Below are 26,960 nucleotides of genomic sequence, written 5' to 3'. Positions count from 1 at the left end.
CTTACAGAAAAGCCCTTAAGGACTTCACATTTTCCATTTTTCTACCTGTGAGTGGCAATGTGCTAAGGAGAACAAAATTTTAAATCTAGTCGGCAGACTAGAGCCCAGTTCTAGCTTACAGCCTTCTGATGTGGTGAGAGTCTGAACAATTCCCTATCTCCCTGAGGGCCTCTGCTTTTCCCTTCACAAATCAGAGGATTGTACTCTCTTTCAAGGGTTCTTCTAGCTTCAATGTTCTATTGCAGTCACCAGTCCTACTGCCTTCTGAGTAAGTTCAAGCAGCAGAAAGACTTCTCACTTTCAGGGAGTATAGAGTCTATATCTAACCCTTTTAGCAAAGCCCCTGGTGTGGGGGCTCTGGAGTCATCTGCCTGGAATAAGAGAGAAGACCATCACCAATAAAAGGCAATCTTTCCTGAAGGAAAAGGTAGGAGAGTCAGGCTGCCTGCCTACATAAGGCTGCAGAGAAATTAAAGGCACCAAACACAGAATGGGGAAACAAGGAAATGGCCTGGGATATGTGTGAAAGAGGACTGAGGCTCTATGGGATTCTCTCCAGTTATCAGTCTCAAAGTCACCTGGCAGTATCTAACTAAGTTCTCTTAAAAGACAATCTGTCTACTGCAAATCAAGCAATGTCTACTAGAGCGTTGAGATCAACAAAATAAATGACTCCCTCCAAGTAACAATTCCAGTCTCCTTTGCCCAGAAGGAGTTGTATCTGGTAGAACACCAGTGTGCTGGCCAATGCTACATATAACTTGCTGTATAGCCTTCCTAGGAAAATAGAAAAATATCCATTATGCCTGGCATTTTATGATAGGAAATTTTCGCAGGTCCTTAGTCCTGCCCTAAACCTCCTGCCAGGCACCTACCCCCACTTCACCCCACCCTCAGGCCCACAACTACAGAAGTATAGAATTCAACCTAGATTGCCCCATGGCCAATGGTGAAGCAATTAGGAAAGCTGAGCCTACTCTCCTCAAGTCTGCCAGTCTGCCAGTCTTCTAGCCCCAGTCAACTCTACTAAGTTCACAACCCTCAATATGAAGCTCATGGTTCAGATCCCCAGGACACAGGTGCTCAGAGGCTTGATCCAGTCTCTTGGAATATCTATCACAAGGCTTACAGATGATGTTCGTAATTTCCTGAGAGCTCTCATATCCACAAGCTCCTTACCAATGTCCCTTAATAAGTCACAGCAATTTGGGGGATTGTACCCAGGGACACCCCACTACCACACTATACCCTTAACCTTTTTATTTTTTATTTTGATACAGGATCTCACTAAGTTGGTCTCTGCCTCACTGAGTTGCCGAGGCTGGCCTCAAACTTGCGATCATCCTGACTCAACCTTCCAAGTTGCCAGGTTTACAAGCATGCACCATATACCCAGCCAATTCCAGCATTCTAACACTGTACACATAAACAGTCTCTGAAGCCCAACAAGATTAGACCACAAAGGCAATATCCCAGACCCCCTACTGACAACACCATTTTGTTCTTTTAAAATGGGCTTTACAAGCTGACCTGGTCTAGAACTGTGAGCTCAACCAAAATCCTAACCTGTTGTGACTGAGCTTCAGGGAGAAGCAGGGTATAAAGTGAAGGCAAGGGAAGAGGTAGGAGGAAAAGAGGACTCAGACTGCTTTCCCATGATCTAATCAAGAAATGTCTTGAGCCCAGAAAGAAGTACCACTAGGCATAAGACCTGGGCAATGTTGTAAAGTGTCACCTCCTCTGTGCAATTTCCCTGAATTTCCTGGCTACACTGGATTCTTATCCCCACCCCAGTGCTCCTGGAACCAGCAGTTTGCCACTCCAGTGTCAACTGCACCCTGCTGCCTCGTGACTTAATACACCAAGGTTTTCCTGACAGCCTGAAGTATTCTACAGAGCAAGAAACTTGTCTTAACTCTGAGTTCTAGTTTAAAAAGTGGATCCTCTTTCCAGAGACCTGCCTCCTTGGTCTCAAACTGAGGAAAACATTCTAATTGGGGTTTGGAAGAAGATTTAAAATTGTCATTCAGTTGCAGAATAGTGTCTACAAAAAGTGACAAGGACTTGGAGAAGCACTGATCACTGGAAATTATATAATACATACTTTTTTTTTTCTTTTGGTGGCAGTAGATCTTATTATGACAGTACTTTTCATTGATAATTTAGATAAGACATGCTTTATCAAATATGCATGTGACAAATTAATTAGGAGGGACAATTAATATAGTAGGGATAATCAAGCAAAAGGCTTCCACAAACTGGAAACATAAATTAAATATAATAAGATGAATCCTTTGAAAGAGAAACTAAGAAAACTATCTCATTTACAATAGCCTCAAAAAAAAAAAAATACTTGGGAATCAACAAAAGAGGTGAAAGACCTCTATAATAAAAACTACAGAACACTAAAGAAAGAAATTAAAGAAGACCTTAAAGATGGAAAGATCTCCCTTGTTCTTAGATAGGCAGAATTAATATTGTCAAAATGACCATACCAAAAGCACTATAAGATTTAATGCAATTCCAATCAAAATCCAAATGACATTCCTCATAGAAATAGAAAAAGCAATCATGAAATTCATCTGGAAAAATAAGAGACACAGAATAGCCAAAGCAATCCTTAGCAACTGCACTGAAAAGCATCCCAATACCAGACCTTAAACTTTACTACAGAGCAATAGTAACAAAAGTGGCACAGTATTGGCACCAAAATAGACCTGTAGACCAATGGTACTGAATAGAGCACACAGAGACAAACCCACATAAATACAGTTATTTCATACTAACAAAGGTGCCAAAAAAGATAGCCTCTTTTCTACAATATATGTTTTTGGTGCTGGGAAAACTGGAAATCCATATGTAACAAAATGAAATTAAACCCCTATCTCTCATCATGTACAAAATTCAACTCAAAGTGGATCAAGGACCTAGGAATTAGACTAGAGACTCTGTACCTAATAGAAGAAAAAGTAGGCCCAAATCTTCATCATGTCGGATTAGGCCCCTAATTCCTTAACAAGACTCCTAAAGCACAAGAAATAAAGTCAAGAATCAATAAATGGGATAGTTTCAAACTGAAAAGCTTCTTCTCAGCAAAAGAAACAATCAGTGAGGTGAATAGAGAGCCTACAGAATGGGAGCAAATTTTTACTACACGCACTTCAGATAGAGCACTAATCTCCAGGATGTATAAAGAACTCAAAAAAAAAAAAAAACTTAATACTAAGAAAACAAATAACCCAATCAATAAATGGGCTAAGGAACTGAATAAACATTTCTCGAAGAAGATATACAATCAATCAACAAATATATGAAAAATGTTCAACATCTCTAGCAATTAGAGAAATGCAAATCAAAACTACTCTAAGATATCATCTCACTCAAGTCAGAATGGCAGTTATTAGGAATATAAGCAACAGTACGTGTTAGCAAGGATATGGGAGAAAAGGCACACTCTTACACTGCCAGTGGGACTGCAAATTGGTGAGCCAATCTGGAAAGCAATATGGAGATTCCTTAGAAAACTTGGAATGGAACCACCATTTGACCCAGCTATCCCACTCCTCAGTTTATACCCAAAGGACTTAAAAACAGCATACTACAGTGACGCAGCCACATCAATGTTTATAGCAGCACAATTCACAATACTAAATTGTGGAACCAACAATTTAGAGATCCTTCAATAGATGAATGGATAAAGAAACTGTGGTATATATACAGAAAACTCAGCCTTAAAAGAGAATAAAATCACGGCATTTGCAGGTAAATGGATGGAATTGGAGAATATCATGCTAAGTAAAGTAAGCCAATCCCAAAAAAACAAAGGCCAGATGTTTTCTCTGATAAGTGGATGCTGATCCATAATGAGGGTGGGGGGAGCATGGGAGGAATGAAGGAACTTTTGGATACACAAAGGGGAGGGAGGAGAAGTGGAGGTAGGAAAGATGGTGGAACGAGATGGACATCATTACCCTAGGTATATGTATGAAGACACGAATGCTGTGACTCTACTTTGTGTACAACCAAAGAAATAAAAAGTTGTGCTCCATTTGTGTACTATGAACTGAAATGCATTCTGCTGTCATGTGTAACAAATTATAACAAATAAATTAATTAATTTAAAAATCATTTATGTATTTACTGTGGTGCTACAGATCAAACCCAGGGTTCTCAGCATGCTAAGCACTGTTCTACCAGTGAGTTGCAATCCTAGCCCACATGATAAAATTTTTCTTTTATTTTATTTTGGTGGTGCCAGGGATCAAACCCAGAGCCACATTCATGCTAGGCAAGCACTCTACCACAGAGCCACATCCCTGACCCGCAAGGTGAATTTTTTTTTTTTAAAGAGAGAGACAAAGAAAAAATTTTTTAGTATTTATTTTTTAGTTTTCGGTGGACACAACATCTTTATTTCATTTTTATGTGGTGCTGAGGATCAAACCCAGCGCCCCGTGCATGCCAGGTGAGCGCGCTACTGCTTAAGCCACATCCCCAGGCCCTCAAGGTGAATTTTTTAATGGGCAAATAATAATTGTGTGCTTAAGATTAGGGGAAAAACTGTATGACAACAGAACAAAGATGGTATAAGTGAAAAAGACCTGAGGAAATGTTCAATATGAGTCAACTAGGGAGTCAATGTGATATTGAATTTAAATGGCTGAAATACAGAGCCCAGATAAAATGAGGTCCATGTTCTAGTTAGAACAAAATGTTTCTAGGAGACTCACACTAAACTTATAGATCCAGGGGTAAATGGAGTCTTGAATAACATTTCAGGCAAGTAGACTAAAAGAAAAAAAGTGGAAATCCAAGAGTGTGGAGCCCCTTAAACTGAGCAATAACATAGCATGTCTAGTTCTTAAGGCCGTTAAGTCTTCCTGCAGAACAGAAAGGTAAAAAACCACCACTTTTGTCCCTGTGTAGTCTTCTCTGGGGAAACTTGTGACTAAGCAACATGAAGGACACCCACAGAGGCCAGGCACAATGGCACATACCTGTTAATCCCAGCAGGTAAATTGCAGGTTCAAGGCCAGCCAAGTGAGATCCTATCTCAAAAAATAAAAATGGGAAAAAGGATCTTGGGGATGTAGCTCAGTGGTAGAGCAATTTGCCTAGCATATGTGAGGCCATGAGTTCAATCCCCAATGTGGAAAAAAAAAAAATGCTCACAGAAAAAAGGGACAGCTGAGCTCTATCCCTCCTGCTAACATCAAAACCTCCCAACTGGGACTCTGACCTTTAAAGTTTTAGCACAAACACTAAGCAGCTCAGGAATCCAAACAATTTGTACCCACCATTTTCCCCAACTACAGTTTACTATGATCAGAATTACCAAGTTTTATTTTTAACTGTCAAAGTAGAATAAGTTTGAAGGGATCTTTAGATAACCTTCTATACTAAGCTGTCACCCAACAGCCGTTTATGAGCAGGGATGTGAATTTGAATGCTGTGTCTGAAACATTAGATGGTAGGAATGCAGCCCTCCAGCTTCTTCAGGCACTGCTGGGATGTGAACAAACCAGCCTATAACAGGAAACTCCGATGCTCTTCTACTGATTTAGGAAGAGAAAAAAGCAGTAGTCCCTCAAAAGCCAGCTCTATCCTAGACATGAAAGATGGCTCAGGTTTACAGTAAATATTATATATGTAATTTTTCTTTCTTTTTTGAGGTGCTAGAATCGAACCCAAGGCCTCTCACATGATAGGCAAGCACTCCACTGCTGAGTTATTTCCCCATCCTGAGTGTTACACTAAATGAATTTCAAAATCCTATGGAAAATGCCATTAAAAAAAAAAAATCCCACTTTCCCCCAAGGTTAGAAGCATAAAAGTTTCTAATCTATGCAATGATTAGCTCCTTTTTTAACAATGCAGGAACTGGGTATAGATCTAGTTTGCCCTTTGTGTAAAAAGAGGTGCTTATAAATGCTTGTTCACTTAAGAGATCAACACAGAGAAATTTAAACAATAGAGGAAAAACCTGAGACTCCAAGATGCAAGGAAGGGAAAATGGGTGAGATGATGAGAGGAAAGCCAGAGGAGTGTAGAGGAAGAAGAGAGAGTAATTTAAGATCCTGAAGGATAGAAACAGAAGGAAGCTTGTTTGGAAGTCTGAGAATAGCAAATTTGGGAGGATTCCTGAGCATTAATTACTCCCAGGGACATCAAAGAACATAGTTCAGAACCACTTAGTGTTTTGAAGAAAAGAAATAATTCAGAAAATCCTTTATTCCCTCAACATATGGGGTTCCTAGAAAAGAACACAGGGTCAAGGACTATTGTCCCCAGCACAGCAAAGTGGCAAAAGACTTCCCTCACCCAAGGCTGTGGGACTCCACAGGCAGACAGAGTGACACTGGCTTGCCTCAACCAGAGCAGAGGAGGAAATCAACCCAAAGTGTTGAAAGACTAGCCACTCATCAACAATGCAGATAACATCCCCCATCAGTAATGCATGACACACCTCTTCTACGGAACAGGCCACAGGAGCTGAGAAGGGGAAACATTCTCAGGGAAAATTCAGCAAAGTAAGGCTTGACTCTGTATACTAACAAGAATCAATTACCAGGTTACTACTGCTTGAATGAAATCATCTGTTCCCTTTCAGATTCTGGGGTTCTCCAAACACAGCTGAAGTACAGCCACTGGCAATACAGAAGGTCAGAGACCAAGGGAGAAATGCAAGTGTTGTCAGAAGCAAAGATGGAGACTTGTGGTTGGAATTTGGAGGTTAAAAGGGGGTTCTGTTTTGTTGTCATTTTAATAAACAAGACTATCTCATCATGTTTCCAAGTAGTGAACCACCTATTTTTCAAACCTATTTCTGTTTTACCCAGGATGGCTGAGAAGAGAGACAGCTCAACTACTCCTGACCTCACCTGCTGCTCTGAGAGGCAGGAGAGAATAGATCTTTAAGATAACAACTCACAAGCCAACAAATTTCCTCTACCACCCAGGTAGTCCATTTCCCCCTTAAGTCCCAAATACACCAGACTAAGAGTGAAGAAGGGGAGACTTGATGGGTTACAGCAATGTTATTTGGAGGAGATAAAGAGGGAAAGTGAGAAACGGGTCCCCAATGGCTATGTACTTGGGATAGATATCAAGGACAAGGTCATTCAGACTAAACTAAGGGCACTATGAATGTATCCTCTTAAGAAGCTTTAAGAAGGGAACTGCTCCTACCATCATAGCTGGGCCAGAAACTAAAGCAAGGAAAAGGCCAGACACTGACAACTAGGAGAAGCACACAGAACCTCACTTGAGCCCAATGGCTTTTACCTCCTCACCTAGAAGTATACAGAAACAGCCACATACCTTCAACAAAACAATTCAGCAGTTATAGCTGCACATTAGACATCTAGGAGCCCAGATCCCAGGCAAAGCACAGACGTATTCCTCAGGACATGGCACTTCTCTCGTTTGTCTTCAAGGGATCCAGTGCAGCTGCCTCTGTGAGGTAGCTGAGGGTCAGAACACAGAGAAGCACCCTCCTCAAAATGCTTTCAAGAACACCGAAGGTGTCTATTTTTCCTTCTTCACCCACAACCCTTCTTCCTCTCTTGCTGTATGGCACCATGGCATGGAAATAAAGGAGGAGGCTCAAGAGCTCTTTTAATAGACAACAAGAACTTGGAGGGTACCTGGCTATAGAGGTGAGGAAGATTCCAAAACAACTCCGAGATTCTGCTTGGACCACTGTGTGCTAGTCACAGACAAAACAATATTCCAAAGTGCTCTGCAATAGTCGTGTCTGCATTTAACCAAGAGGGGAAGTTGCTGCATCACAGGAAGTTATTTAGACAGACAAGAGTGGAGGACATCAGTATGGAAAAACATTGTGGGAGAAAAAAATGAAGGAAGGAGACAGGGGAAGGGAGGAGAGGGAGGGAGGAAGTGAAGTGGGGGGGGAGGGACTGAGGGAGGGAGGGAAGGAGAAAGAGAAGGAGAGAATGCACATTTATATTTTAAGGGGAGGTGGGTAGAGGAAGCAGATAGAAAAGCCAAGCCTTAACTGCATATATTGGATCCTTGGCTGCTGATTATCACTGGCCATACCTACAGCAGTAAGCTATGTCCACCTCTGCAGTTAGTTTCTATGGTCAGCACATAGTGAAAACCATATGGAATCAAATTACTCTTGAAATTTCCTTAGAATGGCACCAATGGGTCCAGCCACTGTTTCTCAGGAAACTCAACTCAATATTTTTCATATACATGAATTTTGTGCACTTAAGAATCTCAGAACGAGGGGTTGGGGATGTGGCTCAAGCAGTAGTGCGCTTGCCTAGCATGCGTTCGGCCCGGGTTCGATCCTCAACACCACATACAAACAAAGATGTTGTGTCCGCCGAAAACTAAAATAAATAAATAAATATTTAAAAAAAAAAAAAAAAAAAAAAAAGAATCTCAGAACGAGAATTGTGGGCTGTGTCTCAGTGGTAGAGTGCTCGCCTGGCACCTGTAAGGCACTGGGTTCAATCTTCAGCACCACATAAAAATAAAATAAAGGTATTGTCACGAATGGTGTGAAAATACTTTGTGTACAGTGATTTGAAAAACTGTGCTCTATATGTATAATATGAAATGAAATACATTCTGCCATCAAGTATAATAAATTAAAATAAATAAATAATTTTTAAAAACAAAGGTAGGGCTGGGGATGTGGCTCAAGTGGTAGCGCGCTCGCCTGGCATGCGTGCGGTGCTGGGTTCGATCCTCAGCACCACATACAAATAAAAATGTTGTGTCCACTGAAAAACTAAAAACTAAATATTAAAAAATTCTCTCTCTCTCTCTCTCTCTCAAAAACAAAATTAAAAAATAAAACAAAGTTATTGTGTCCACTTACAACTAAAAAAAAATACATATTAGGAAAAAAAAAAATCTCAGAACAAGAAGAACCCAAGGATTCCATCTTCCTGATCTGGGTTCTCAAAACAGATCTTAGGAGCAGAATCACTGATGGGCTCTGAACACTTCTGAGTAAGTTTTGTTTGGCTTGGAGAGAAAAGGAGTCAGTGTCAATTGGATGGATTTTCTTCTGACCCCACACTCTTTCCTCCAGGCTATTCGTGTCTTAAAACTTCCCTAATAGAGGGAAGGTCTACAGTGAAGTTTTTGCTCTACTACTAAAGTTAAGAATAGTCCCTTACCCTTTCTTGGCTCCAATCTCCCCACCTATAGAATGAAGCTAGATTGCATAAGCTCTAAGAGTCCAGACAACTGTGAGATACTGAATGAAAGCTTTGAAAAGTGTAAACCACTTCTCAAACACATATCACTATTGGAACTCTCACAGGTCAGAAATTAATATCCTGGGGCTGGGGATGTGGCTCAAGCGGTAGCGCGCTCGCCTGGCATGTGTGCGGCCCGGGTTCGATCCTCAGCACCACATACAAACAAAGATGTTGTGTCCGCCGAAAACTAAAAAATAAATATTAAGGTTTTCTCTCTCTCTCTCTCTCTCTCTCTCTCTCTCTCTCTCTCTCAAAAAAAAAAAAAAAAGGAAAAAAAAGAAAAGAAATTAATATCCTGTGTTTAGGTCCTGCCTATTCCACTTTGAAATATTCTCCAGGATTCACATCCTTCCTCTGTATTCCTATTGCCAACCTCCCATCCCCTTAAGCAGGTTCTCCTACTACCAGTTTTAATCCTCTCTGAAATCACCCTGCTTCTACAAGAGAGATTTCCACAAAATTCCACTTCCACTGCATCACTTCTCATCTCCTAAGCACCAAAGCAGAACTTATAGAGTTCAAACTTCTGGCTTTGCTCTGCCAGACCAACAACTTCAAGACCGTTTATCACAAGTGACCTGGAGTGCCAAATTCTATTTACTTGCTGTCCTCAGAACATATCCCACCCCTCCTTTGCCTATAAAGTTGATTAAACTCACAGAGACCAGAAAAAATCCTGCCTATTCCAAGGAAATATTCCTGGGATTTTAATACATAGTTTTCTCATTTCTGAACTATAATTGTGGTTAGAAACCAACATAAGATCTTCAATATTCTCTAATTGTCTAATTTATATTCCCAATAGAGTATAAATTTCCTCAGATCAGAAAACATATTTGCATCACAATGCTGGTTAAGCTGAAAATTTCAGTTTCAAGTGCTTGTTGACTGTCTGATGGCTAGAGAAAGCAAGATCTTGATTTTCTCTCCAGCCTTTGACAATTCTGGGAGTGCAAGAGGGAAGAGGGAAGGGGTGGAATCAATACCCTCCCAACCCCAAAGTACTTTCTCATCCTTTCCTCACTGATTTCACCCACTCTAGTTAGAGTGGAAATGGACCCCTTCGCAGGCTCATATCAACCTCTACAGATGAGTTTGAGCTTGCTTGCAGCAGCGAGCAGACTTTAGTGCCACTTTTTTTTTTTTTTTTTGCAATGCAAGAGAACAAACACAAGGCTTTGTTCATGCATGCTAGGCAAGTGCTCTACAACTGAGCTACATCTCAGCACTTTAGCTCCATTCTTAAGTTCTAATCAGCCTGTGTGATGGCAATGGCTGCTTACAATGCCTGATGGTGATGGGAAGAGAGAGACTGAGAGGAAGAAGAGCCAAGACTAGTAGTAATTTTAAGATCTAGGCCCTTGAGGTAGTTTGCTTCAAATTAAGCCCCATCTGTTCCTGAGCCCTGAAGAGGCAGGGCACGTGTGAGAAGAGCTATATATCCTGCCAGGGAACAGACACCTCCACAGGTCAAGCCAGCAAGGACTAGAAGCCGCAAAGAAACTTCTCAACATTGAGGCAGCCAACAAATTTGGAGGTGGGACTCTGGCTGGCCAGTCCACTCAGACCCAGTGCCTCCACCCCATAATGCCCTAAACCAGGACCTGCCTGATAGGCAAGAAGCCAGGTATACTGAAGGTATAGATGGGAAGGGCAGGTGTGGGGCCAGGCCTATTCCCCGGGAGGGTATTTTGGGCCATCATGCCCCAGGTATTCAGCATTGCAGGCACAACCAAGAATGCCCAAACCCACCTCCTGGGTATTTCTGGCTTCCAGCCACTCTGGAACACAACTCTGTAAAAATCCCCAGCTTTCCTGCTCTCCACATCCAGCCTTCTCCATCCTCTCTACAGATTTACTACTCTTTCCCGTTCAATAGAAGGGCTCAGCCCTGACCTCTACCTCTAACCACCCTCACACACCCTTGGGTTGGGCACCCAACCTCAGGCTCATATTCTATCCAGCACGTTCATATTTTAATGCTCTCTTGGGCCCCTTTTTATTTTAAGGGAGCTGATGCTGCTGCCGTCTGAAAGATTGTAAGGCAAGTAAAGATGGCACCTGCCTTCAAAGGAAGGGTTCAACTTACAGAAAACTATTCACAGCTCCAAGAAGTCAGACTAGGGAGACCCCAGATATACAGCAGCCAGGAGACAGAGCCTCACACGTGAGCTCTTCATTGATAAAAGGCATTTACTATACTCATCTCCAGTGCCCAAGGAAGATCACAGGGAACTGGGCATCAATTTTTCTCCTCACCCTCCTTTCTCCTACAGTGGCAAGAAGACAGAGATTGCAAAAATGGCAAAAGTTTTTAAAAGAATCAATACCACACCACACCCCATGAAAAGCTAGCTCCTAGTTCCAGAACTGTAAAAAAAAGCAGGTTCACCTTCAAACTCCTGGTCACCTTCAGAAGCCAGTCTCCGTTGAACTGCTCTAGCATTCTGCATCACAGAGGCATGAAGAAACTGCACCTTACACAGCCCCTGAGGCAGCCAGTCGGGCAGAAAGGAATGCAGACAGCTTCCCAGAAGTGCCCGGCTGAGAAAGAAACCAAGTGCTTACCCACAGTTTCCTGGGCCCAGAAGGGGAGGCACTGGGCTTTCAGAACAAGGACTCTGGCAGCTGGGAAACTGTGAAAACCCCAAAAAAGAAAATACTGTGGTAGGAAGTCACCAGGAGAATAAGCCTGAGGTGGTACTCCACAGCTTCAAGTGAGCAGTGCCCACACCTGAATGTAAGCAAGGGTCTTAGAGAAATGCTAAGCTATCAGTCACAGAGAAGCCTAAGCAACCTGGGGATTGGGGTGACCGATCCTCCTAGTATAACCTGCTTTCCATGCAACAGGCTTCATTTTTTAACATATCCTCAGGGAAGAGAGTGGAACCAGAGAGGAAGCCCAACATCTGACAGGAAAGCAAAGCTGGAGAACAGATGGACTTTGCTGGCTCCAGGTCTCCCTGCTCTAGTCTCTCTGTCATGCTTCAAAGTCATAAAGTGTTTTCCAGCCCTCTGTCAGCTGTGGCTTCCCAACAAGCCCCACCACAGTTCCCAGAAGCCTGTAAGCAGGCAAGGCTAACACAGAGATCTTCCTTGCAGACACACTTTCTCCAGAATTTGTCACCCAAAGTATGGCCTTGTGAGGCTCTGTTCTAGGACAAGTAGAGGGGACAGAGCGGAACACAGAAAGGAAGTCACTAGAAATGCTTTTCTCTTATATATGGAGAGTCTTCATTAAGGCATTAAAAGAAAATAATATTAAAATAAGTTTAATTTAAAAATTATTTAAATCATAGATTGTTTTCTTTCCAAGAAAAAAAGTAACTCCCACCACAGAATCCATAAGACCCAGACAACGCTTTCCCTTTCTCACTTCATCCAACACTGAGTTTGCAAACCTTAATCAGCTTGTTAGCACCAACACAAAATGTACACATATTCTATTCAAGGGGGCTGAGGCAGGAGAATCACAAGTTCAAGGTCAGCCCAGCAACGAACTGAAACTTTGTCTCAAAATAAAATTTTTAACAAGGGCTGGGGATATAGCTTAGTGGTAGAGCGCTTGCCTAGCATGTAAAGGCCCTGGGTTCAATTCCCAGTACAGAAGGGGGAGCGGGGAGTGCACAGAGACAAACATGTCTGTCTATTCCTCAAAGCTTTGTTCCCACAGCCAGGGTTGCAAGACCCCTTCCAAGTTCAGGTCCCAGTGGAAACAGCAGGAGGCAGAAAGTTAGAAAGTTAGGCAGAAAGTTAGGCTTTTCCCAGGCAGAAGCCTTGGCTGCAGATAGGATTGGGGGTGGTGCCAGACACCCTCATATGCAGGAAGGAGGCTAAGCACCTGGAATCTCCCCTTCCTCCACTGCACCAGTAAACCAGCTGATGTCATGTCTCTGGTAGCCACATGTCTGTCTCCCAGCCCCTGGAATTTTGCCTATTCTCACCTCGAATTGCACAACTGGGGTCCGTAGCTGGTTTCTTCAGTTTTTTACAGGCCTGTAGTGCCAATGCAGTGAAAGTGAAAGGTTTGCTACTTATAAGAATCATGAGTATCATCCTGTCCTGTGGCCACAGATTCTATTCCCAAACCCAACCCAAAATGTATGACGCTTTTTCCAAAGAGACAAGACCAAAGATAAACTCAAAAGGAACATCCCAGGGCTTCACAGAAAGAACAAAGATAAAATCGGCTATGGCTATACTTCTATGGAACAATATGACACACACTAACCCCCAGGCATGAACATCTGAATAAACTTTCCCACCCTCACAGTAAATGTTCAGTCACCTAGAACCTAGGACAATTTGGAATTGCATTCAAAAAGCCATTCCATTTTCCTGAATTGTTCATTCCGCAAGGAGATGCTTCAGCTTGCATATAGGGCACTGGGTCATCTTTAATTTGCATAAACTAGCAGCATATGTATCCTACAGACAAGACCAAAGATAATCTCAAAAGGAACATCCCTGGGCAATACAGAAAGAACAAAGATAAAATCGGTTATGGCTATACTTCTCTGGAACAATATGACACACACTATTTATACACAGCTCCAGACCAGAAGATTTCCACTTAAGACCTGCTGCAGCAAAATAAGAATCTAATATTTCCTAGTCAAAAATGAGAGGGGATAATTCTATTAACTCCACTAAACAACATGTTTAAAGAATTGATCTTTCCATAATTAGCTTATGTTTTCAGAGCAGAGGAAATCTTGTCAATCTTTAAGCTAGAGTACTAACTGAAATGACACATAGTTGAGAATAAAAGAAAAAGAGCTCTGGGAAGTCAAGCATGACACACTGGAACCTCTACCTTAGAGGCAGGTGCAGAAAAAAAGACCAAGCTTTCCTGAACTGGCTCTGGGCAGCCTTTTCTTCCTCTATTTAAGAGGTACAGAGTCAGCCCTTCCATGGCAACATTACCAGTATAGGCCAGAAGGTAAGCAGACTGCTGTAATGGAACATTCCTCGATCCATCAATCACTTTTATAAAGTGAAGACTTTTTTCAAAAAAAAAAAACATTAGACATGATAGTGAATGCCCAGATAAGCCCATCCCTTAAGAACATGGCTGAAATGTGGTTTATATATAATAAAGATACAAAATAACATCTCTGCAAATGTAAGCAATAAAAGAAAAATAAAATTAAATAATGCTTATATACCTCAAATCGCAGCCCTGGAAGGAAGACAGGTTAATTAAAAGATGGATATTTGGTGGGATTTGATAAGGTATTCTAAGGGCAACACTGAGGGCACTGATTCTTATGAGGTTTTATCTCATAATCAAAGAGGAATAAGTTAAGAAGAATGTTTATCAGATATAACTAAGCAAAACACTTAGTAAAGAAAAAGAAAGATAAAAAATTAAAGAGGATGTGAATAGTATCTGAAAAACAACCATCTGAATTACCCATGCCTGGTGAGAGACGCAGAGGCCAGCAGGTACATGAGGACCCAGAACAGAAGTGGAAGGGAGGACATATTCAGCATTAGAGTCAGTTATCACTTGAGTCATCTGCTTAAAACAACTTGGTTTAAGACCAAATGGGATGGGGATGAGCAAAATGCCAGACACAGGCTCACACTCTTATCAAACCCAAAATCAAAACATTATTTCAACCAGATGTTGTTGGCATTCACAAAAAACACATCTACAGAGCCTACAGGCAACACTCACTGTTCTCTTGGGGCTAGTTGGATGGCAGTGCCAATCTTTATGAAGAAAACAAACTATTCCAAGGTTCTATGTCACGTAGTCCTAACAGTCTCAATAAAGCAGAAAGCTCCCTCAATGGTGATGCAGAGTCAGGATAGAGTGAGGACCATGGAATACCAAAAAATATAGGATGGGCCGTATGGTGAATGTCACTGGGACTTACATTTTTTTTTTTTTAAGTGACTGTAAAATAGCAGATAGCAGAGAAGGCCTACTTGGAAGAAGAGTCAACTAAATAACTCTCCCCAGAACTACTCTACCAAGTTCCCTAGTTTTCTCTAGCAAGTTTCAGCAGCCTGACACAGCAGTAGTAAGCACACATCCTCAACATTAACCTCTCAGAGACAGGTATCTCTGTGTACCCATTTAGGAAAGTTTCCGCTGATTTTTATCCCAAAAAGAACCACAGGGTAGCAAAAACACTTAAGAGACTTCCTTGTCCAACTCATTTGCAATGGAGAAAGCCAAAGCAAATCTTTAAGTGGAAAGAAAGTATACACTAGATAAGATCTGATTAAACCCCAGACTAATTTCAGAAGGGAACAGGAATAATGAAAAAGTGTAGCTCTGCTTATCTGAGTAGCACATGTTGGGAAAAAAAAGTTATGGTTTATATAGGCAGAAGTTAAACCATTTTGTTTCTATTTCAAAGACCCCTAGATGTTTTTAAAAGGCATCTCTCAGGGTTTTTGTTTTGTTTTTTGATCTACTTTTATTTCCTAGTTCTTGAAGATAGGATCCCCCAAATAGTCTCTCTTTCCTTGCTGGAACCAAATCATACCTTCTCCAGGGCATAAGAATTGGAACAAAGCCACACACAGAAGGAATGATCAAGAATTATAGAAGCTGGACATGTTAGCAAACATTTAAGGTATCTGGAAGCTACAACTTCCAAGGCCCAATCTCCACATGATGGGGAAATCAAAGCCAGGTGAAGATCTGGGCTGAGTTTCAAATATTCCTGGGTTTGTGAAGGAGGTGGGAGGTGGGCGGTGGGAGGTGGGAGGAAGAATTCTAGAACTGAACCCACAGAAGGACAAGCCTCCCACATCCCAAGTGACAGCAAGTAGGCTGGACCCAGAGAAAATCCAGGGGTGGGCAAAGCAGTTATCTAAAGTGAGCCTCTTCAAAGAATTTCCATCATTCTATCACATTTTATATTTTTCTTTATGTAAATTTTTTTAAATTTATTCTAATAAGTTATACATGATAGTAGAATACACTTATGCACTTTCATATACATAAATAGAGTATAATTTCTCATTTTTTCTGATGGATATGTTGTATAGTCATGTTTGTCATGCAGTCATATATGTACATATGGTAATAATGCCTGATTCATTCTACTATGCTTCCTACTCCCAGACCCCAGCCCTCCCTTCATTCCCCTCTATCTAACCTAAAGCAACTCTATTCTTCCCTAGCCACACTCTATTATTGCAAATTAGCATCTGCATATCAGAGAAAACATTTGGTCTTTTGTTTTTTGGGAAAGGCTTATTTCACTTAGCATGATATTCTCCAGCTCTGACCATTTACTGGCAAATGCCAAAATTTCATTCTTCTTTAAGGCTAAGTAATATTTCATCATACATACACACACACACACACACACACATATTCTACTTTTATTTTTTTTAAAAGTAGAATATATATATTCTACTTTAATTTCCTTTTATGTATATATAATATATAAAAGAACTCAAATGAGTTAAAAAAACCACATTTTTTAATCCATCTGTTGAAGGGCACCTAGGTCAGTTCCATAGTGCAGCTATTGTGAGTTGAGCTGCTGTAAACATTGATGTGGCTACTTCACTGTAGTATGCTGATTTTAAGTCCTTTGGGTATATACCAAGGAGTGGGATAACTGGGTCAAATGGTAGCTCCATTCCAACTTTTCTGAGGAATCTCCAACCTCTTTCCAAAATGGTTGCACCAATTTGCAGTCCCACCAGAATGTATGAGTGTACCTCTTCCCCCAACATCTTCACCAACATTTATTGTTGTTTGTATTATTGATAACTGCCATTCTGACTGAGATGAGATGAAATCTTACAGTAGTTTTGATTTGCATTTCTCTAATTGCTAAAGATGTTAAACATTCTTTCATATATTTATTGACCAATCATATTTCTTCTTCTGTGAAGTGTCTGTTCAGTTCCTTACCCCATTTATTAACTGGGTTATTTGTTTTTTTAATTAAAGTCTTTTGAGTTCTTTATATATCCTGGAGAGTAATCCTCTGAGGTGCATGTGATACAGATTTTCTCCCATTCTGTAGACTCCTTCTTCACATTATTGATTGTTTCCTTTGCTGAGAAGAAACATTTTCTATTTTTCAAAGTAACTACATATATTAATTCATCTTCATGGGTCATTTGAGTTCTCTTCTGGTTCTGAGCCACACTCATGGTAAGTTTTTGTCTTTAGCCTACTGCTTCCCTTATTCCCCAGGCTTGCTTTTTTCTGTTCCATCCCACACCCATAAGGGTGTGTGTGTGTGTGTGTGTGTGTGTGTGTGTTTTACCAGGGATTTGAGCCCAGAGACTTGTGTATACTATGCAAGTGCTCTAGCATTGATCTACATTCTCAACCCTTTTTATTTTGAGACAAGATCTCACTAAGTTGCCCAGGCGGGCCTCAAACTTGAGAGCCTTCTGTCCAGTTTTCTATACAGGTGAGATAACAAGCTTGCACCACTGTAACCAGTTTGGAGACTTGTCTTCTTTATCACAAAATAAGGTCCCTTTTTTATTAATTAATTAATTTATTTTGATTAGGTATATATGACAGCAGAATGCATTCTGAATGAAATAAGGTCCCTTCTGACAAAAGGAAATTAAAACATAGAAATGTGCCTTGCACAAGATCACACCACAAATTAGTAGCACAGCAGGGATTAGAATCCAATTCTTCAAACTCCAGTCTAGCACTCTTCCCAACTGACCACAACACCTCCATTACAGAGAAACATCTGCCCCAGAGCAGCAAGAGCAAGAAGCAAAACAGTTTATCTGGATGTCTTTTTTAAGCAAAACAACTCAGTCAGAATGTTTGGCAGAGACTAACTAAATATTTCCTCTGTGACCTTCACCAGAGGGGAGGACTGTGGGAGAGGGGCAGGCACAGTACACAGGGAAGAGAAGACCACTGCACAGGCTAGTAGATGGGTGACAAAAAAGGAAAATTGCAATCTTAAACTGAGGACAAGCTGGACAAAGAAGTCAGGGTTTTTAAAAAATGCTGGATGAGATTTAAAAATAGGAGTCTGACCTAAAACACAATAAGTAAAATCAAGAATCAATCAATGGGATTTTATCAAACTAAAAAGCTTCTTCATAGCAAAGGAAACAATCAAGAACATGAAAAGAGAGCCTACAGAATGTCAGAAAATCTTCGCCACTTGCCCCTCAGGTAGAGCATTAATCTCCAGGGTATATAAATAACTCAAAAAACTTAACACTGAAACAACAAATAATCCAATAAAATAAATGGGTAAAGGAACTGAACAGACACTTCATAGAGGAAGAAATATGAAAAGTCCTCAAATATATGAAAAAATTTTCAACATCACTAGCAATTAGAGAAATGCAAATTAAAACAACACTAAGATTTCATATTATTCCAGTCAGAATGGCAATTATCAAGAATACAAACAACAATAAATGTTGGCAAGAATGTAGAGAAAAAGACACACTCATACATTCTGGTAGGACTACAAATTGATGCAACCACTCTGGAAAGCAGTTGGAGATTCCTCAGAAAACTTGGAATGGAACCATCATTTGACCCAATTATCTCACTCCTCAGCATAAACCAAACAACTTAATGAGACCTGTCTCAAAATAAAATAGAAAAAGGGTTGGGGATGTGACTCAGTGGTTGAGCACCTCTGAGTTAAAAAAAAAAAAAAAAAAAAAAAAGATCAAGAAAAGGAACTTTCAAAGGGGGTAAAAATGGACATAATCAAAGTAGAAGGGAGACCATTAGGGGGAGGGAGGAGGTATTAGGAGTAAAACTGACCAAATTATGTGATCAGCATGTATGAATATGCCTCAATAAATTCCACCACTCTTTATAACTAATATATACCAATTGTTAAAAAAAAAAAAAAAAAAAGAACAAAGAGATCTGAGGGGGACTTCTACCAATGCCAACAGGAGCCAAGAATTTCCCCTTACCCTGTGAGCCAGACTTACCTTTATTAGGTGGCACACCTAATGAAGTTGGCCTCAGAGAGGAAGTGGCTGTGTCCATGCTCTCTGTGAGCAGACTGACATTGGGAACAATATGAGGTGACCCCATTGGCAAATTAAGCCACTGGTAATCACTTCCACCTGTCCTCTCATGTGCTTTATGTACAGACAGGGGGGATGAGGAAGAAAGAACTTGGAGTTCTTAACCTTAAAGGTATATCTATATTTCACCAAAGGAGACAGAACAGAAGGACCCTTGCGTCAACACCAGCTCCACAAGCACCAACAAATGGTCCAGACCCTAGACTGAGAAGATTATTCCTTCCCTTAGGGGAGAGTGCTGACAACTACAGCAGTGATAGGCAAATAAGAAAGGGTCTAACAGTCCCAGAACCCAGTAGAAAGAAATCTTAAGAAGCAGATAAATTGCTTCCTGATTATGAACTCATCCATTCACTGGGCAAAGTCTATGAGGCAAGGAGTTCTTTTTTTTTTTTTAAAGACTCTTCCCCAGCTGGAAAAATTGAGAAAGCAGACAAAAGGAAGAACTGACCTCCATGACAGCAGGGAAATCCCCCACCCAAGGCCTCATTTGTAATCAAGGGCAAAAGGACCAAACAAAGGTAAACAGGCCAGGGAAGCTAATGTGCCCTTCTCCAAAGAGGCCGAAACACACACTTCCCCTAACAGAATCCTTGGAAATACAGAAGGTGGATGTTCCCTTGGACAAAAGAGGTACGCTAGGAGAGTTAGGGAATTCCCCAAAGGTTTTTAGGCTCTTTTTCTATTCCCAAGCACTCATAACCTTCACTCAAACTCCAGAGCACTGAGACCAAATAGAAGGTGGAGCTAAGATTTTGCTGTCTGGAAGAAAATGCAGTTTGCCAAATGTCCACACAAATAGACTCAGAAGAAAATAAGCAGGCGGATCAGCAGGACCATAGCCACATCTGAGCACCTAGGCTAGAGTCCTGCAGGCTCCCCACACCCTTTCTTAGTCCAATGCAATAAACAGCTGCCTGGAGAAAACAATGGGCCTTTGTCTGTGCCTTCTGTAGATTACCTTGCAGTACAAACAGGATAATTTTTTGACAAGAGCAATGGTTCTAAATGTGGTCCAGGGCATGATGAAAATTCTTGCCATCCACAGTATCCCCCTCAAATTCCTACCTGTTCCATATTAAGCAGCAAGGGTCCTAAGCAGCCCCAATCCCCACCCCACATATGAATCAAGAAAGGTCCTTGCAGCCTCTTTCTGGAACCTGCACCACTCCCTCTTGCTTTCTTCCTGGCCTGGCCACAGGTCTGAAAGCCTAAGAACTGTTCTTACTCTCCTTTTCCACATTTACCAGAATATGCCACAGAATGTTAAGACTGCACTATTAACATATCTGTCAAAATAGACTCCTAACAAAAACTGATTAAAAAAAAAAAAGCATAAAACATTCCTGGCAGTCAAGCTTCCCTTGAAGTGCAAAACCAAATAAAAACTCAACTGACAAATCAAAAAATATATGCTGGAATTTTACTTAATTCAAAATATTTTAAATCTTACCTAATATTGTCATAGATGAGTATAAGGCCCTTTCTTGGCTGTCTTATAATCTTATTTTGTTTTGTTTTTAATTTATTATTTTTGATTTGCAAATGTCCTCTCTTATATGATGTGAAGAGGATTCTAGAGTTATTGTTTGTTTTTAGTTCTTGGGAAAAATTTAAGAGTTGGAAATTTTATACTGGTCCCAATTTAAGAAACAAACAAAAACAGTGTTTCATAAAATCCAACATCCCTATTGTGCTCCACATTCGGGACTTTTCCCTCACTTGCATAACTGATGATGGGTGAATTCAGGACCCATTTCTTCCAAACTACCACCAAGGCCTAGATGCCGTGGCACAAAATTCCCTCCCCAAGAAACAAGAATAGTCTGAAGAATTCCTGATGTCTTCCCCCTTGACTCATACCCTTGAACAGCATTATTCCTCTCCCCAATGGTACAAGAGAAGGAGTGCTATTCTTCAAAAGAGTGAGCTGGATACCACAAGTTCCTTAATTCAACCCAGAATATCCTTCCTTCTCCATGATTTCAGTAAGAAAAGGCACCACAAAGCAGTGGGAAGAGCTTTGGAATCAAATGAACCAGGGTTTTTGAATTCTGGATCTTGGGCAAGTCATTTTGATCTCTCTGGGGTATGATTTCCTCCTTAGACAATTAATGAGACTCATGAAAGTAAAGTATCCAGTTGTGAATGGCACACAGTAGGTCCCCTATGTTGACTCAGTATTTCTTGACAGCATTTTCCCTGTCCTCCCACAAAAGTCAGACCTTTCAGACATTTTTAAAATCAGAAAAGACACAAAATATACTTTCCCACAAAAGACCAAAGTGGTGTGGGCAATTTCTTACTTACTTTGCCTCCCAGTCACGTTACCATGCTGCTCTCAATTCCTTTCTTGGCTCTTATAAGAAAGACTAAGGGCATCCATTCAAGGGTACAAATTTCTCATTTCTTCCTCTCTAGAGCCTGGAAGAATGAATTATTAGGTGGCTTAGGGTTCTCTAAGGGCAAGGCTTTCAGTGTCATCCCGGAAAATATGAAAATGTGGAAAAGAGCTCATCTGACCGCCTCGTGTTTCTGTGTGGTATAGAATCAACCCTTTGATGGTTTCCTTCTGGAGTTTGTTCAATCTGCTCAATGCAAACAAAGCATCAAGTCTCTATCACTATGCTGAACAAATGCTCCAAATGGGCAAAAACATGATGGAGGATGGTGCTGTGAAGTCAGACTGTGTGCAGAACTGAAAAAAATTGAAAGCAAAGGAATTCAGCATACCAAACGGCCAAGAAGAGTGGCTGTATGTGCTACCTCTCCTGGGACCACAGAGAATTTGTAAAGTGGAATTCCTTCAAATTAAAAAGTGATTAGAAAATACATATGTTAAGTTTGATTTAGTTTTTAGTACTTTGTAAAAGCTTCTCATGTAAATAAACTCACAAATTGAGACAAATATTCTTTACTGGCCCAAGGATTCCAAATTTAGGTTCCAAAATTGTACTCACCCTTTCAGATGACAAGCTGAGGGCCCCAATCAACCACACAGTCAGTGGAAAGAACCCCTGCCCTGTAGCACTAATCTCAGCCTACACATAACTAATAAGGTATAAAACTTGCAAAGAAATACTCTCTCTGGGCCCCATTTACCTCCCCTTGCTGAATATAAAAGAGTTTCTACATTTGTAAGAATGTCCAGATGATTATTAATATAGAATAACAACCCCTGGGAAGGAAGTATCCTTCATGGATCACTACCTCCACAGACCTCCAGCCAGTCACCTCCCCTTTCTGGGCCACATAAAGATACTAGCTGACTGGCCGGAAATCACCATTCTGCTCATGCCACACCTGCCATATCCCCAAAGTTTTCATGTTCTTTTTTACACCTCTAGGCCTTTGGCAGGTACTGTTCCCTCTTCCCACCTCAATTTTGCTTATTCAACTTCAACAGTTGATCAAGGTTCAGTTCTTACAGCACCTCTTCTTGTGGCTTTGTCTGATCTTGGGACTTCCTTCATCTCTTTAACTTTTTTTGCTTTGCTTTAGTCAAGCACCTTTATCATACTCCATTGAAAATGTTTACCATATTTGCCTAAAAGAATTTTATAGAACACCATGAACACCATTATGTTCCATATATATACATATATATATAATGTTTTATGTATATATATAAAACATTTAAATCTTTGCATCATAAACAGTAGTAGAGATGTACTTCCTGGCATATTACAAGTATTGGCATTTGGGGCTGGTGGTGTAGCTGACTACTACAACACATGCTTAACATGCACAAGACCCTGGGTTCAAACCCCAGCAGCCCCCCTCCCAAAAAAAAAGATTGCCATTTTATAAATGATATTTTAAAATAAAACTACTACATTACTATCTTTTTAAATTTTTTTTTAGTTGTAGGTGGACACAATACCTTTATTTTTATTTATTTATTTTTATGTGGTGCTAAAGATTGAACCCAGTTTCTCACCTAGGCTAGGCAAGTACTTTACCACTGAGCCACAACCCTAGCCCCTATATTACTGTCTTAAAAGATCCATAGTGTTTTAAAATCTATCTCCATCCATTTATAAAACATAAATTTGAGTGACCTGAAATCCTGGAGGCTTGAGGCGGTAGGATCACAAGTTCAACTCCAGCCTCAGCAATTTAACAAGTACCCTGTCTCAAAATAAAAAATAAAAAGGATGGGCTGGGGTTGTAGTACACTGGGAGAGCGCTTGCCTAGCATGTGTGAGGCACTGGGTTCCATACTCAGTACCACATAAAATAAATAAATAAATAAAATAAACATCTATCAACAACTAAAAAATATATATTTAAAAAAATAAGTAAATAAAAGTATTTTTAAAGTCTTCATTTAAATAAATAAATAAATAAATAAATAGGGCTGGGGATATACAGTTCAGTGGTATAGTACCCCTGGGTTCAAACCCTAATACCACAAAATAATAGAATAAAAATATAAAACATAAATTTTATACCATTCCTTTTTCTCCTTGAATTCTTAATTCCTTTTTACTTCCTCTTCAGAATTTTATCCTTTTATGCTTCAAAACCTATTATTGATCAGCCTATGAAACTTCCCTGCAATATATCTATTATTAAAAAAAAGCCCTGGATTAGATCCGCAACAACACCCTCCCAAAAAAATTTCAGGACGCTTTTAGGCAAGAGAATAGCAAGTTAGAGGCCAGAATGGGCAGCTTGGTGAGACTCTATCCCAAAATACAATATAATAAAATGGGCAGGGATGTAGCTCAGGCAAATGCACTGCCTCACATATCCTGGATTTGATTCCCAGTACCACAAAAAAAATTGAAATTAAAAAAAAAAAAAGTGATTGGGAGAAGGAACTCGCTGGGTTACAACTGTATCCTCAGACAGATCAACTCTTAGAAAGAGAACACAGGAAGTCAAGGATCTAGAAATTTTCTCCAGTTTAAAGACCACTAGCATTTCTGCCTCTCTAATCAAAATGGCAGCAGTATCAAAATTAAAAATTAATACTGTTGTTTATTCACAGATAATTACTGTTACATTTTAACAGAAAGAGATTGCAGACAACTTAAGTGGGCTTCAATAAAGGTCTGATTAAATAAGTGATGAAGCATCCAAAAACAACAAAAAAACTGTGGTTTCCCTTAAGAACTAAATCCAGTACCTCTAAAATCACAGTCTACACCTATATGTCTAGCGTTGGCTCCTACTGTCCCTTCCACACGGTACATCATTCCCCATACATCATTCCCCACTGTACAGGATGGTTTCTAGATACCAGCCCAGGAGACTGTAGCCCACAGAGAAACATAAACGAGAAAGTGTCAGAGGACACAGAATAATAAGGCCCAAAGGACACTGCTGAGGTTTGCTGTAAACTTCATGGAATTGCAACTGGGAAGCCTAGATCTGGAGAAGAGGAAGATGGATAGATTCTAAGCTAAGATGGCAAGTAGCAAGGACCCAGGCTGAACATAGTATGAGGGAATCCAGGGCTTGAGAAGAAGCTGGTAAGGTTGGTGAGGCTGAGAGGGAGATCTCTCTACAAAGTGCTGGCCCAGAAGTCATAGCAGAAGGAAGTGCAATCTGAACCAAAGCAGCACCCAGATGCTGGGCAAAGCACTGCTGCCTGAGAAGGCTCAGTCGTCACTGTTGGAAGGGAGGGCAGAACCTACAGACAGGAACAAATGAACCTAGTTTTAGGAAATATTTCCTGCCTTGGGCCTCAGGATATACTTCCCAGTTAAATGTCACCTCTTCCTTTCCTCTTCACCAAATCAAATCCAGCTAGCCCTCCATATGTTGTGCTCCTTGTCCTCCACCTAACCCCCTTTGGCTCACAGTCAGTTCTTCCACCTCTAAACCCTTGTCATTCTGTTTTTATCACATGCACATCATAAGACTTCTGATGTGCCTTGTGAATCCACTTTTTTTTTTTGGTACTCACCTTCATCTTTTTCCGGTTGGTATTTCATGCCTCTCTGAGGACAGGGTCTTTGACTTTCAGGTCTTTCCATCCCACAGAATCAGCCTCAATGAACTTGCTGTGCAGGACACCTACTAGTCCACAGTTCTAGTGGACACACTGATACCTGCCACTTCTCCCAAGTGTCTGACTCTTTTACATAATCAAGAGTTGACCATACACGTTTGAGCTCTTCTTGGGTCCTTCATAGTCTTTAGCTTAAGCTTCACTCCTGCTAAGCACTCTGAAACTTCACAAAATCACTCAGGTGCTGCTCTACCTGGGTTCTACAGTACCATTTAGCCAGCTGTCTGGAAAAAAGCCCAGATAGGGAGTCTCTCATGTACAAACCATGTTCTAGAAGAAAGCATTCCTCCACCAGGACAGGCCCTTTCCTCAGGCTAATCTTAATAAGAATAAAATGGAAATTCAAGGTTTCATCTCCCTTATACAAAATTATTTCCCCAAATGGAGGGAGGCAGGATTTATAATTGGGTGATCATTAATGAAACTCACCATCACAAAATAAAAAATGCCTCAGTAACTTAATTCTTTATAGTGAACCTGAACACAAATCTCAGTAAATACAGTATGAACAAAATAGACTAAAACTATGAAAGGAGGATCAAACAGTAAAATCAAAAGAATGAATAAATAAATGCAAAAAGATATACCAGCTAAAGAAAAAAAAAATTATGGTAGAAGAATAAAGCTAATCCCTGTAATAGACTGCCTTCCTCACAATAAACACTCAGTAAATATTTGTTACAGGATGGCTGATACTGATTCTCAAGAAAAATGAAACAGTCTAGCCTAATAAAAAGAAATAGTAGAAACATTAGATCCATAAAAAAACTCAATGAGTAGATGAGTGTAATAAAGGTAGAAGCAATACTACAAAAAAAAAAAAAAAAAAAAAAAAAAAAAACAGAAACAGTCACAGAATAAAGATTATTATTACCTTGTTTTGCAATACTGGGGATTGAACCCAGGGCCTCATGCATGCTAAGCAGGCAGTTCCACCACTGAGCTACATCCCCATCCCTTTTTTTATTTTGAGATAGAGTCTTGCAAAATTGCCCAGTCTGGCCTCAAACTTGCCATCCTCCTGCCTTAACCCCCCAAGTAGCTGGAATTATAGGCATGCGCCACCACGTCTGGTAAAAAATATATTTTTAATGAAAGAAATAGATTAAAAGACTGCATAAGATGACAGCCATGAAAAGGAATGCAGTTCAGAGAACCACCCTGCAAATAATAGAAGTCTTTGAACAAATGGTCTCAAATCTATAATTAAAAGTTTAATAGAAGCAAACTCTAGAAGGATGGAAGTTTGGTCTAAATATAAAAGATCTAAAGAATCCTGAACAAAATCAACAACAGGGACTACCGCTATGACATTCTCATATATACTAAGTACAAGAAAAAAGCCTGCATGTAAAGAGGTCCTAAATCCAAACTTCTTCCAGTTTGGCAGAGGATACTATTAAAGCCCAGATATGCACATAAAAGTCTCAGAGAAAGTATTTTTACTTCAAATTATTTAACAAAGTGTACAGACTCCTCAGGCAAATGAAAAAGAACTGTCTCTTAGAGCTTTGATCTTTAGAATTTTGACTTTCCCATCACATACCTCTCTCCAAAATTATGTAAAATAACAACTTTAAAGGAGACTTAAATGTTTGTTTTAAAAATAAGTCCAAATAATCAAAATCAACAAATTCTCATTAAAAAGATAAACAAAATGTTAAGCAGGAAAG

General features: G+C 40.2%; 1 protein-coding gene across 15 annotated transcripts in view; it reads right to left on the bottom strand.

The window, feature by feature from the left end:
* The window catches only part of Dennd2b (DENN domain containing 2B), a 187,130-nt gene that overhangs the window by 106,759 nt on the left and 53,411 nt on the right, over nucleotides 1-26,960 (bottom strand). For 2 of the 15 annotated variants that reach the window (XM_046438312.2, XM_058576894.1), the window contains exon 1: nucleotides 7,321-7,456. The exons of 12 other annotated variants lie outside the window; for them this stretch is intronic. The gene's annotated coding sequence lies outside the window, so the exon portion shown is untranslated. Of the gene's footprint in view, nucleotides 1-7,320; nucleotides 7,457-11,634; nucleotides 11,746-26,960 lie in introns of those variants that run through there. One more of the 15 variants, XM_046438307.2, reaches the window with a different exon arrangement.

Source organism: Marmota monax, unplaced genomic scaffold, assembly GCF_021218885.2.
Source record: "Marmota monax isolate L192 unplaced genomic scaffold, Marmota_monax_Labrador192_F-V1.1 WCK01_AAM20220418_F8-fsc00061, whole genome shotgun sequence".
Taxonomy (NCBI): domain Eukaryota; kingdom Metazoa; phylum Chordata; class Mammalia; order Rodentia; family Sciuridae; genus Marmota; species Marmota monax.
Note: the sequence above shows the minus strand (reverse complement) of the source record. Positions and strands in the feature narration are given on the sequence as shown.